Source organism: Channa argus, chromosome 13 (genome assembly GCF_033026475.1).
Source record: "Channa argus isolate prfri chromosome 13, Channa argus male v1.0, whole genome shotgun sequence".
Lineage (NCBI taxonomy): Eukaryota > Metazoa > Chordata > Actinopteri > Anabantiformes > Channidae > Channa > Channa argus.
The window spans coordinates 7,691,333-7,705,159 of NC_090209.1; the positions used below are offsets into that span (position 1 = coordinate 7,691,333).

The 13,827-nt window shown below is 40.7% G+C and overlaps 1 protein-coding gene across 3 annotated transcripts in view; it reads right to left on the minus strand.

The window, feature by feature from the left end:
• Positions 1-12,111, minus strand: part of grm4 (glutamate receptor, metabotropic 4) — a 169,052-nt gene extending 156,941 nt beyond the window's left edge. For 2 of the 3 annotated variants that reach the window (XM_067528207.1, XM_067528208.1), the window contains exon 1: positions 10,875-12,111. The gene's annotated coding sequence lies outside the window, so the exon portion shown is untranslated. The remainder of the gene's footprint in view (positions 1-10,874) is intronic. The other variant, XM_067528210.1, reaches the window with a different exon arrangement.
• Positions 12,112-13,827: the final 1,716 nt, after the last annotated feature.

Genomic DNA, 13,827 nt, shown 5'->3' on the forward strand with positions numbered 1-13,827 from the left:
AATGATGAAGCTTTAGAATTGGTTCCTTCCTCCTTATAATGGAAACAATGCTGCAGGATAGCAGGAGGCATTTGCACATATTGCATAAAGGTGTAATGAATGTATGAGGTTTAATAGATCGTGAAAATGGCAGTCTGATGACAGAGATAGAACATTTCATTAGAAAACCTGAATCAAGTCTGTGCGGGTGGTTAATGTTGTGGTCTAATACACTGTGATGAAAGACTGGCTGCCCACACAGTACACCTGGAAGGATAGTCTCATGTTCACACCGTTCTGTTCATTAGAGGCTCTGAACGTTGTAGCTGAAACAGCTATTTTGAATCCAGTTAGGTTGAAAAAATACCTTGACTTGAATGGAATCTCCTTTCCTCTTGTAGTTTATTAGTAGACAGTGCTGAAATTAAAAATCACTAAAGCAGTCTTTCATCCAAATAGCTAATTGTCACAGGTTAGCTGCAGGGCAACTGTGATAGGATCCAAACGCAGGCAATAAGGAATTAAAGGCACTTCACTCCAGTCGATTGTTGAAAAGCAAGGGTTTATATTTGGCAAGAATCAGACAGAAGTAAATCCAGCTCACAGTCTGGCAACAGGTCTAAAACATGGACAGCAGAACAATGAGGCGATGAGAACAGGAACATTGAGAAATGGATGTGCTGCTATGGTGAGTAAGCAGTGTGAACCGGAAAGTGGTTAGTATTTATACACCAGGGATAAATTAGGGGGAATGGGGAGGAGCAGTATCTCGTGTGGAGCACAGCCAATAAATTGGCTGATTCTACATCAGATGTATTTGTATGAGCCTCTGTGTTGACTGATAACATTTACAGGAATTATTAAGTCTTATGTACTAAAGGACGGTTTGAATGTTTTTACTTTAACACACCTGGGGTGGCAGGACCCACATTGGAATTTTTGTTTTTGTTAGGTTTGGCAATTATTCATAATGAAATTTATAATTCATTCTTTTTTGGCTTGTTCGTGTTTGCACTAAGCAGAAAAAAATGAGCTTGATTATTTTTTAAGATGAGTTAAGAAACTCAGTCTGTGTATATCCAGTGAATGAGTGTATTCATAGTTTTTAGTTCAGCAAAAGACTCAATGGCAAAGACAAAATGGTTCTCCTACTAGCTACGCTTGTTAGCATGCAGTCACTCAGTCAGGCCATTTTTCTTCACGACAGATGAAGAGCATTCTATAGGTCAGTGGTCAGTGATGGACTCTGGTCGGCCAGGACGCTTGTATCCAGATCGCATTAAGTGTATCACGTTAAGTCCAGTTTCAACGAGATTATTTAAGAGGTACAGTGTTGCCTTCGTGGCAGAAATGTGTGAGTGCATCTCTGGCTGCAGAGTATCAGACACAGGTTACAGTAAACATTAAATCCAGAGATTAGAGGCTCTGGAGTTGTCAGAGGTAGCTTGTTATCTTAAAGGTAATTCCGATTATGTAGTAAATACACTAAATTGTCAAAAGTATTCGCTCACCTACCTTTAGACCCATATGAACTTTAGTGACATGCTATTCTTAATCCATAGGGTTTGATATGACGTCGGCCTGACCTTTGCAGCTATAACAGCTTCAACTCTTCTGGGAAGGCTTTCCACGAGGTTTAGGAGTGTGTTTATGAAATACATCATACACAGTGCTCACAGTCTTCGCTCTAATTCATCCCAAAGGTTTTCTATCGGGTTGAGGTCAGGACTCTGTGAAGGCCAGTCAAGTTCTTCCACACCAAACTCACTCATCCATGTTTTGATGGACCTTGCTTTGTGCACCTGAATTCATTTATTTGGATGGGTGAGCGAATACTTTTGGCCATATAGTGTATGTCCATGAAAGTGAAAGTGCGGCATAAAAACCAACAAAAACATAAAACATTCCCTCCAGTCTCCCTAATGCTGTAGTATTTATGTATTCATTTACAACGTTTATGTTTTTAGTTAATTTATATTGATTTTAAGCTCGAGAAGATCCATCGGTAAGAATACTTTTAAAAAATGTATGTTGTTTCCGAAGTAATCGAGTCAAATACTCACGATCACAATATTGGCAAAAATAATGGTGATTATGATTTTCGCCATACTTGACCAGCTCTAATGTGGATGTCCTCGAAAACAATGCTGCTGAGTGACATAAATATTTGCCTTTCATACTATTTCTAATCACAAACCCATACATTATCCCTACGGCCAGTATGGTGGTGGTAGAAATAGAACTAAATTCAATTTAACATCCCAATATATCAAATGCGCTCAACGCCATGCGCTAATATTTCTCTACATGGATAAGACATCCAGAGAAGAACAGCCTAGGGCAATGTAACAGCGCTGCTGTGTGTGTGTGTGTGTGTATGTGTGTGTGTGTGTGCCTCACACTGCCAAGTTATAAAGCAGCCAGGGTCTAGAATAGTGTTTGTATTGAGTAAGGAAAGTCTACAGAGCCCTCATTACAAACACGCTGTAAACAAAGACAGGACAGAGTGTGTAAGTAAGATAGGGAGTTCGATGTATCTTGAATCATGAATTAAATTTTTCTCACAGAACATAGTGTCCACACCTGTCTCTGTCCACACAGCAAATCTGTAGGAAATACTATGATGTTTTGAAATTACCATAATAATTGGCATTACTTTATAATTATTTATATTTTTTTATATTTTTTCTGTACATCAACACAATTAAAACAAATTACTTTAGTTCAAGTACCACTCATAAAAGAATTTCCATGATTTGCCACTTTTTAAAAACATGGATTTCAGTGTATTCAAGATGTATGTTCATGTTAAATGTACACATAATAATCAGTCTCTTACTTATCATAGTGCTGTTCTTATGACTGCATGGTAAATATGAAGCTACAGCCAGCAGCCTAACCTAGTGTAGCACAAAGTCCTTCAAGTCCTTCTAAGTCCTTCCAGTCCTTCAAAGAATGTGGACCTCTTGACCTCGTGACGAAATCCACCTGAAGGCACCTGTATTGTTTAATACTTACACATTATATTCTGTTTGTTAAACTACACAAAAAGGAAGGAGTCTAAAAGGGGTTATGTGTCAGGCAACTGCCAATTACGCCCTATAACTATAACCAGGAGTAGTTGCCAGGCAACCAGCAGACAATTTAAAAGGTTATGACCAAGAAATTCTCTGGTACATAACCCCTCGTAAAAGAGAAGATTGGGATTTTTACACTTGGATTTTGCTAACGTGAGTGATGTTGATAGGTGGAATGTGTTACTTTTTGGTCAGAGCCAGGCTAGCTGTTTACAGAGCTAACTGCTGACCGTGTCCATCCGATGTTCAGTGTTGAGTGCAAAGTAGGTTTTTAGAGCTTTTTGAACATCTGCAGATTGAACATTGACCCCATGAGCCACAGTTCACTGCAAAACTGCAGATTATTATTATGATAAATAGTTCCATCACTACCAGAGACATATTTGACATTTTCATGTTGTTATAAGACACATGGTTATTATAGAAATATGTATTAAAGCCACTTTAACCAACCCCAATCACATGTAAGACGGAGGACCTACAGTTTCCAGCACCTGCCCATCATCAATGACAACCACCTCAGTAGAACTTTTGTTTGTTTCAAGAAAAGGGTACATGAAAAAACATATTGCCAGAGCACCAATTTCACAAGGCAAGTATATTTCTTTTATTCAACAACACTATTTATTAGCAGAGAGGAGTGAAATGACACTTTTTCACATATAATTACACTATATTGTATTGTTATGTATGCTTTGTTTTTTGTTTTTCTATTGTTGAGTAAGCGCTTGTAGTTGGGGCGTCGCACCACATCCAGCTCTGCGTGTCTCCGCGTGAGTAACCATTTTAAATCCCCACGTACAGGTGTCAGACATGAAAGCTGGGAGTGGTAGACATGGTATCCCATATCGCTGCCTCTGAATGAGTAATCAAGACTTGGTGTAAATACAGACATCTCATTACCAGTGAGCTGAAGTGTGGTACTGAGCAAGGGCAAGGGCAACAACAAGGATTCACTGAGTAATGGGCTCTAACAGATCGGCACACCATTAAGTGGACCTGCGGTGCACCTAGTAGCCCTACAGGCCCATTACAAAGCAAAACACAACCAAGTGAGACAACTACAGCCTCTAATGGCAGTCTCCCTTTACAATTTAATGTTGTTAAACACAACTCTGTGGATCCTATTGAGGAGTGCAATAGTATTGCTAGAGTGCAAGAGATGCTGAATTAAACATTATCCTGCAGGATTTGTTTGTATATTGTAATTCATTGCATGTGTACTTGTGCTAATTTGTGTCAACCACTCAACAGTGACCCAAGGCATCTTGCATGCACTCCTGAAGAGTCAATATGTTAATGCATTTTGCTCAGAAACAATGGCATTGTGCTTTCTCATATTTGTCCTAAGCTTCCTCTTTTGCTTTGTTCCGTATTTGATTGTGGAGACTGTGAACCCAGGATAACCACCGAGAGCATGGGGTTGTAATTAGTCATGTCCAGTGTCTGCCAACAGATGTACCTACTCTATAATGTTCTTTGAATCACTGTGGGTTATAGTAGGACTATTTTTTTGCATCTGTGTTCCTTCAAGGCATTAGCAGGTCAATGAGAAAATCTGATCTGAATGGTGGATTCATAAGCATTCGCTGCAGAGCGGAACAGGAGCAAAATCAGATTACTGCCTTCTTCACAATGTTTGTACGGTGTATCTTATTAAAACTCGACACGTCATAACAATGGCCAATTTAAAATATTCTTTAAAAACTCTGTATGATTTAATACTAAATTATAATTTTCCAAATCACTGCACTGCAAAAAGCTCCACAACCCCTCCGACTGCACATATAATTGAATATTTCCATGTGGCCCTTTCTTTGGAGCCAGCCACTGTGGCACACAAATTGCAATCAAGGCCAGGAATAGTGCTCAGAGAGCTGGGTGGCTGTTGACTGCAGGATTTAGGAACTCGGCTGTGCCTTCCCACTGCTGCTGGCAAGAGATTTCTGCCAGGCGCTGGTGTGCAGAACAAGAACTAATCTGGAGTGGTCTGTTGCAGCTAAAAGGAACTGGCCCTGAAGCCATGCATTATGGGAAAAGTGGGGATCATTTCTCCACTCATTTCTTCTATTTTCTGCTGTAGACCTATGCAGAGCAATTATAGTGAATATAGGACTTTTAATAAAAGTTGTGTCCTCAAAACCTATCAGTGCTTGACAGATCCAATTCTCACTGAATCCCATCTGTTAATATTTGCATTATTACAAAGGCATTGATTGCTTTATATTACAGTTATGGTGAAGCCTTATTGTTCACTCGGGGTTTAGAGCTTAAACTTTGATTTGCACAAAGATTCTGTTTTTAAGGCACTGCTGGGGAGTTTGAGCTCTTTAGACTCCGGATGAGCTCATACATATTCGTGAGTAGTGGGCAGGTCTTTACTCTGACAAAGACAGTTTGCAAATGCCTCAACTTGTGTATCACGTGTCAAACATGAAAACAGCACTGGCCATTTGAGCATGATAGTATTATGTAGCACAGTATGACATTATTATAAAGTCCAGAATTTTAAAGGGAGGTTGGGGTGTACAGATGGGAAAACAAATGCTGGAGTTGAACACAGGAGATTACAATTTAATTTCCTGGATGAAAAATGTCGTATACAGAAGACAATGACTTGATCTTGACCTTAGGAAACGGCTCCCTCTCTGCAGCCCCTGACGATAAATGGAACCGGTGTAGAATAGGTTGATAGCTTCAAGTTTCTGGGCTTATACATCTGCAGAAAACTGACATGGTCCACACCACAGCCACAGTGAAAATGTGGCAGTGTCTATTTCATTAGGAGGCTCAAAAGAGCACGGCCGAGCCGTCGACCGCTCACACAGGGCTACAGAGGAGTCGTCGAAAGCCTCCTGACCATCGGGGTCAGTGTGGGGTTTGGCAACATCACTCAACGGGAAAGAAAATCATTCCAGTGAGTGGTACAGATTGTTAAGAGGATCATCAGCTTCTCTCTTTCCTCCACTGAGACTTTGTATTCTGATTCTGTCGAACCAAAGCTCATCAGCCAGGACACCCTCCGTTCAGGTGGCGTAATGCAGAACACAACCCGAGACTCCACAGACCAGGGACTTTGAACACAAACCAGGCGAGATACACAAATAGCTTCTACCTGCTTGTTGCAGAGGACATAAAGGCTGGTGTGAAATAATTCCTCCATCCTCTCTTTGTCACAGAGACAGATGTCTAACACACACAGTCCATACCTGGACTGCTGCTTTTTACAATGTACAATGATGGGCAATAATTCACCCTTGCGTAGTAATGTTCACTATAAAAATATTTTATACTGCTTTACAGCCTCTGCTTAGTTACTTAATGTTGGCTGCTGTTTTCTTCTGTTGTTGTTTTTTATGTTATAGTATTATGTCTGGATAGTCCCATATGGAGTTGACACTCCATAACTGGATTGAAGCTTTTTGCGAGCTTGGGTGCAATAATGTGCATCATATAGTATTATTATTGACTTATTTTTATATGTTATTTGGACTTCTTCTATTTTTGTGACCGTTGAACCTGACTGAAGGTCAAATGACAATTAAGTTTTTATTGCTTTAGATCAACATGAGGTTTTTTTGGGGGGGGAGGATTTTTTTTTAACATTACTAACATTAACAAAGTGGGTATGATTGTACCATGACAATGAAGCCTTAAGGCCGTAAAGTACCAAGCTGATGTCAAAGAACCAGCATTGACAGACAGATCCAACAGTGCAGGACACATCACAAAGACTGGGTTGACTGACAATGTATTAATTTGTCTCGCTGGCACGTTAAAAAAAATTCAGCATCTGAATGAAGGCTTAGCAAAGTAGTAAAACGTAGGATGACATAGTATAATTAGTGAACAGTGTTTTCTATGAGAGTGTGTATTTAGGCCTGAAGGCAATGAAATTGGCACATACATTATGTAGTGCCAAAAACCTGTAACCATAACAGTCATGTTCTAGTTGCTTAATGGATTTAACATTAACATATGTAAACAGAGCGATTACCATATCCTATAATAAATCCTGTTAACTAGACCCAGTTTGTTTTGTATTGGCTGAACAGAAATACAAAATATCCTTTAACGTTGTTGTTTAGATTTTTTTGTGGTGTAAAAGACAGCTAAATCTCAACCTTCCCCTGTGAAATTACGCTCCAATCCAACACTAATTGGCAAATCTGTCAATTACACAGCAAATCCAGTGCCCAAGGAAGAGCAAGATGCCATATGTTGGAAACTTTCCATGTCTGTGACTAAATCATTCACAACTGTTGAGAACTGAGCCACTAAACCAGGAAATGAAAGTGACAGAATTGATGTAAGGAAGAGTTGTTGATGACAATTTCGAATGAATTGAGAATTTCTGGGAGCTTTTTAATAACTAAATGATCAAAACATGTCTGGTGATTATGGTCCTCATAATTGATAAAGAAATAATGTAATAATTGAAATGAGCAGAAGATCTGTATCTATTCTATTCATCTCACTACACAACTCTGTTACCGAGCCAAAACACCTTCTGAGTTCTAACAGATGTATGAGTGATATGGATCCATTATGCTCTCGAGTCATTTAAATCAATTCTGTCTGTCAAGAAGGACAAATTATTTCAAATGTCAGCTGAAGCCAGTTTTGCTGAGGACAGCATGTGGTATTCTAACCTTTGTAGGAACAAAGATTAATTTGACACCTTGTCAAATGTGTCTCCTTCAGGAGAAACTCACTTGCTTAGATGGAAAGATTATTTGCTTCATTGTTTGTGCTGTAAATCTTGTAAATTAACCAGAGTGCCAGTGCAATGTCATCTCTGATTAGTGTCAACAAGCCCCTAATGAAGATGTTCAACCTGTGGGCGTGTTACAGCTCTTGTGCACTGAGTGAGTTTTCTCGCAACATGGTGGATTACCACAGAAGCATCTGGACAAACAAAAACTTGAGACTAACAAACCTTCAAACTCGAAAGCCTGCAAAAAAAAAAAAAAAACTTTTCCTGAAAGACACACATATGGCAGAAAAAGCCTTAAAAGAATGGAAAGCTTCTTAAAGGATCACAGAGCAGAAGAATCAGCAGTTTTGAAAACAGGACTGTGTTGAGGGTGTGAGGAATGGATCTGCTGTTGTTGTGGAGATCATCAGAGTGTGGTCGGTGCAGCGAGGCCACACAGACGGACCCCCGGTGAACAGATGGACGGCCAGGAGGAAAAGCAGAGGAGGTGATCCAGAATGTGGACTCTCCGTGATCATGAATCAGTGATAAGGAACAACAGAGGAATAGATTTCTAAAACCCGTCCAACATACCGGGAAAACAACTCTGTCTGTCTGCCTGTCCGTCTGTCTCCACTGCTGGATGCCTGTGAATTTCAACGCTGACGTATTCTCTCGCTTTCAGCTCGGCGTGAAAGGAAAAGGAAGGGAAGCCGACCGAGAGAATAATTTATCTCACCCTGTTCCCTATAATGTCACACTAACTCACAGCAGCATGGAAAATGAACTACATGAGATGGAGGAAATGACTGTAAACACGTTCTGGATGATTTTCTGGGTTTAAGGGTAAGATTATCAAGTCTGGAACAGATCACAGCACAAGGAAATTCATTTGGATGTAAAGGTTAAACATAACAGACTTTGTGCTGACAGTCAGCCTCTTCCCCAAGCTTTGCATCATGATGACACTTTTGTTTCTGGGAGAAGGTTGTTAATGAGGAAAACACTAACTTGTGCCACCTGCAGAATGCTGCAGGTACTCTCTTAGCTGTTCAGGTAAACCCTTCACGCAGTGGACATTTTCAGGCTTCGGCATGATGCATGTTACATTTTTTGCAGGCATCAACAACAAATTTAGCAGTTTATTTCCTAATAGAGCAGCACACAAATCCCACCTCTGATCTATGGCCCGAAGCCTAACCTCCGGTACCAAAACGCAGTCAGTCAATGAATGGACCTTGGTTACATGAACAAGAACATGCAAAACTCCTGTGTGCGGTTTAAAGCAGCACATACGGAGCAGCTAAAGATAAAGATGTAAAAGCCACTAAAAGCAGGATCCCAAAGTACAAATATGCTGTAATAATTTAAGGCCACGAGGAACCATCTCTGTATCTGAGTGTATCACTTGATTTGAGATTCAAGTACTGTTTGACAAACACGTGAGGTTTCCTAAAACACTCTTACTAATAACCTAACAATCATCCCCGCTGTTATTATGGCAAGAAATCTACAATCCACACGACTTTGTAGAACTGATTATTCCACAGCGACATATAATAAGGTACCATGAAGGCTGAGGAAACATGTTTGTTTCCCTCCTGGGTAATCACATTGGTGGTGATTTACTCTCCAGTGTGATATAGCTCAGAGGGCACAGACGGGGTGGAGAATTAGTGCTGCAAAGATTGAGCGAGTGTGGTTCCTACTGTAACAACAAATGTATGAATGACTACGGAAAAGAAAATGTGTTATGGGAATGAAGGGTTCTGATTGGTATTTCAGAGTGCTCATTTCATCTCTTCAAAAGACACATTTGCCTGGTTTTGAAAAATCAAACGGCTTAAATGATTTTTTTAGTGCCTCTGTGAAACATTCCTGTGTGTTTACAGCTGTTTTCAAGAAGTGTTTAGGGAGAATCTGATTGGTCTTTAAAGAGACACCATGTACGAGTTTAAAGTGTTTCTGTGGTGGTTCTTCTTAATTGTTGCTATTTATTTATTTATTTTCGCATCAAAGGTTGTTGAATTTGAACATCACCTTCGATAAAAATCAGTTTCAAATCTAGTGAGGTGTTTGAAGTAGATGTTGGGCTCAGTGGAGATGTAAAGGCTTATAAAGTAGAACTTAACGAACATCCAGCAAAACACAGGCTGCCACGAAACGAAAAGTGTAAACAGAGCAAATCCTTTGCACCTCTGTCTGTCACAAACATCTTAAAATGATGCATCTCATATTCTTCAGGACAAACATTGTGTGTTGACAGATTCTTTCTGTCCTAATACAGAAGACCTAGAAATAAGTGTAACAAGCTATTAATGGCTGACAATCCTCTGACAGTGATGCATAATCAAGGTAGGCGTCACCAAACCATATGACCCACCAGGGCGTCGTGGCTCACTTGAAAATGATTAAATGCTAAGATGCGTTTCTAACAAACAACCTGCTATGAGCGCGCAGATCTCGCCCGCAAAGCCCCCATCCACTGTCTGCACCGAGTAGTTTGCAAAGAGCGTGTGTCTTCGTCTGTGCACGGATTAGACGCATGCACTCCTCGGTTTTGCTTCTGTGAGGAGCCAACAGCAAGCCAAGTGGAGCGGAAAGGAGACAGGGGGCTTGCAGTGGGGGGCTCCAATAGATGCAGCTGATGAAGGAGTTCATTGTAATAGTCTCCCCTCCATCAGCTCCAATAGGAAACGTCAGCCTCACTCCGGCTCCCAAAAGCCTTTCACCAAAGGTGATGCATCTGTTGAGCCTGACATGGAGAGGCCCCACATCCCCCAAAATCTGAGAGGAACATTACAACGTGCATTCACACCAGTATTCACCAGGAGCTGGTTTATGAAGTCCCTATGTGCCACTGGGCTCAATCCAAAAAATAGCATGAGAGGACGTGGACAGCCCTAATTAGTCATATACTTTCTTCATATGACGATAACAAGCTTTTAAAACACACAGACAACCCCCTGCCTCCTCAAATATGTTAATGGACACACATCCATATGTGCTGTATACTCACGGACGTGCCACAACGCAGCTGCGTAACTCCGTGATGCATGACTGTACCACTCCTAAAGCCTGATGATGCTGATGTGACTGTAAAAGAAAGGAAGCACACTTACCCTTAAATCCTCTTCCTATTAGTGAGCCTTAAGTGGTAAAAATGAACTTCTGCTATCTCTGACGCGGTCCAGTTTTTTTCTGTTTCTTCCTGCGTCTTTATTTGGCAGCTCCGTCTCCGGCTCCGCTCAGCTCTGGACTCGCCTGCTGTTTGGAACGCTGCTTTCCAAACCCGCCACACAGATCAAATTTAAGAAGAAGACCAAGAAAGGTGTGGGGATGTCCAAATGCCGGACTGGGATTAGTTAAAGTTGCGGGGGGAATAAAGCGCCCCGTGCAGCTGCAGCTTTACTTCCAGACTCGATGTTTGAACAAATCTTCCCGTTACTCGATTAACTCCGCTGCTCAATGACACTCCAGGGGCTGCACCGATTTCCTACTTTTCTCCCTCTTCTTCTCCTTCCTCTCCTGCTTCTTCGCGCTCACTGCACAAATCTTCCCTCCCACCGGCGCAAGACTAGAAATTATGTGTCCTTTTCCCTTTTTTTTTAAGCGCCTACAAATGAGATGCTCACCAAAGGCACGTTTTGTGTGACACTGACAGTGCCGCTAACGCATTCCACAACTACAAAAACGGACAGGAACCGACTGCGTAAAATCGATGCCTGTCAAATTACATCGAAGTCAGCTGCATTTTGAAAGCAGATCGATAAGTTAGGCTCGAGTCGAGTGAATAAGATAAAACAAAACCAAAGAAAAGAGAGAAAATACAGTTTCCAGTTTGAGAGACTGTCTTCTAAACGTGGGTTGATGTGAAAACTGCTTTGAAGCGTCTGTCATTTCATTTTAAGTCATTTCCAGAGTTTTCTCAGGTGACACAAAGATGAAAAAACAGATTTGAAAGAGCTGGTTCCTTGTTGCAGAGATCACAGCCTGTAGCTGTCAACACGTAAAACTGAAAGCCTTTCTTTTCTTCCCGCTGGCTCCTCCTATAACTGCATACGAATTATATACTATAAATATATCATATAATGTACATCCATGCAGAGACACAGTTATTAACGCACTGACGCATCTCCGCCTTACCGAGCGCTTTAAACTTAATTTAAAAAAAAACCTGTGCGCGTCCGCTCTGTGCGTCAGAACCTGCTCGCTGTGTATTTAATGTATTAGTCAATGTGTGAATTAAACAAACTGTTCAGGAGGGTTACAGGCCACTTCCACTGAGAGCACTGTGCTCCGAACTCACCGAACAGCGCCGTAAATAAGGAATTTTATTCTCAAGGCGCCGACTAGCGCATCTTCATGTCAAGTGCTGCCGCTCCTCTCTTTGCCTGTGTGGCTACAAGGACTCTTTTAAAGTTCTGCAGCAAAAAGTGCCCCCAAAAGCTGCCCACCCTCTCACCGCCACCACCCCGCACGCATGCGTCTCTATCACGGGCACGCACGTGTCCCTCTCGTTTATGTTCTGTTCACCCTTCAGTGATTACCTCGGATATTCCCGCGGGTAATTTCGACTTGTTCATTGGAAATGCTTTTCTTTATGTGTTTATCATTACCGTGCTGATTGCAGTTATTGATTCATCAGTCTAATCAGCTGCACCGCACTCCTGCGGTAATGAATGAGCAGAGCCGATCCACCTGCTTCCACCTCGAGATGCACTTTAATCTGGGTTCGGTTAGTTGCGCCTCTCAGGGCAACGCTGCAACACCGCGGAGTGTTCGCAGCTGACACGGGGCTTACGGCGGCGTCCATTTACAAACAAGCTTCTCTTTGTAGCGAGCTAATGAACTGTGACCAATGCTTAAGTAAGTAACGTTTAAGTATTTAAAAGCTTGATCGCGCCCTTAAAATTCTTAAAGTAGATTTATTTTTGGGTTGCCAGCTTTTGGAAGATCCTCCTCCAGCATGGCTTCCTGTCCTTTGAGACCCCTCTGCTGCTTCAAGATGTGTTACTGAGGAATTGATTGTTTGTTGGTTGATTAGAAATCAATGATTTTTAAACAGTCTTTCAAATGGTTTATTGTAGTTATGAAAGTAACACTGTTAGTTTTTCTCTGATATCAACAGAACAATGGACCATTAGCCGATAGTTTGAACTCTTATGTATTAGTCATCAGTAGAGATGATACAACAATCCAGTTCGTAGTTTGAAAGGTTAACACCTAAACCATTATTTAAAAACGTAATTTTCAAAATATTTTTATCAATAAATGAATGAATCAAGTCTGGTGGAGGGTTTTCCACAATGTGACATCTCAAAAGTTGTTGAATAAATGAATAAATCACACGATTGATCTTTAGAGCATCAGTAAATGATTATTTAGCCACTCATAAACCCATAATTACAGCTCATACACCTTTCAGATGGTGTCCTTTATGAGACAGTTACAAAGGCCATTATCTCTTATTAACTGAATGTTTGAATTCACTGAAACTGTTGGTCCAGGTTTTTTTTTTTTTTTTTTTTTTCATCTTATAACAATCCACAGAAATGAGAGATTATCACAGGTGGCTTTATTCTTCTGTCGGGAGTGCTGCATGTTTACCGTACTGTAGTTCTTTGTGGATGATTGGTGCCTTATTCACGTATGAGGTGAATAAGGTTTGATTCTCATCTAATAACTTTCACCGAACATTAGTTAATAAGTTAAATGAATGAATTAATGAACTTTAAAAAGGTGTTTAGGTAGAAACTAAAAGTTTGCTTTTCTTCATAAGCCATTAAGGCACAAACATCCCATGACCTGGAAACATCCAGTTACAGTGTGTACTGGGTATTATTGTGGCCACAGTGGAAAAACACTGTGATAAACAAGCTTGGATAACCTCTTGTTTTTTTTGTTTTTTGTTTTTTTTCTCTGCTTGTTAGTGCAAAATTCATGAGAAACTGTCAAACACAAAGAGCGTGTCAGCAGTTATTTCCCTAAATCACTGAAATAGCTTTTCCTGTGTTGCTTACATGGTAGCACTGTGACTATGCATTCTATCAAGTAATTATTTCTTTTTCATAT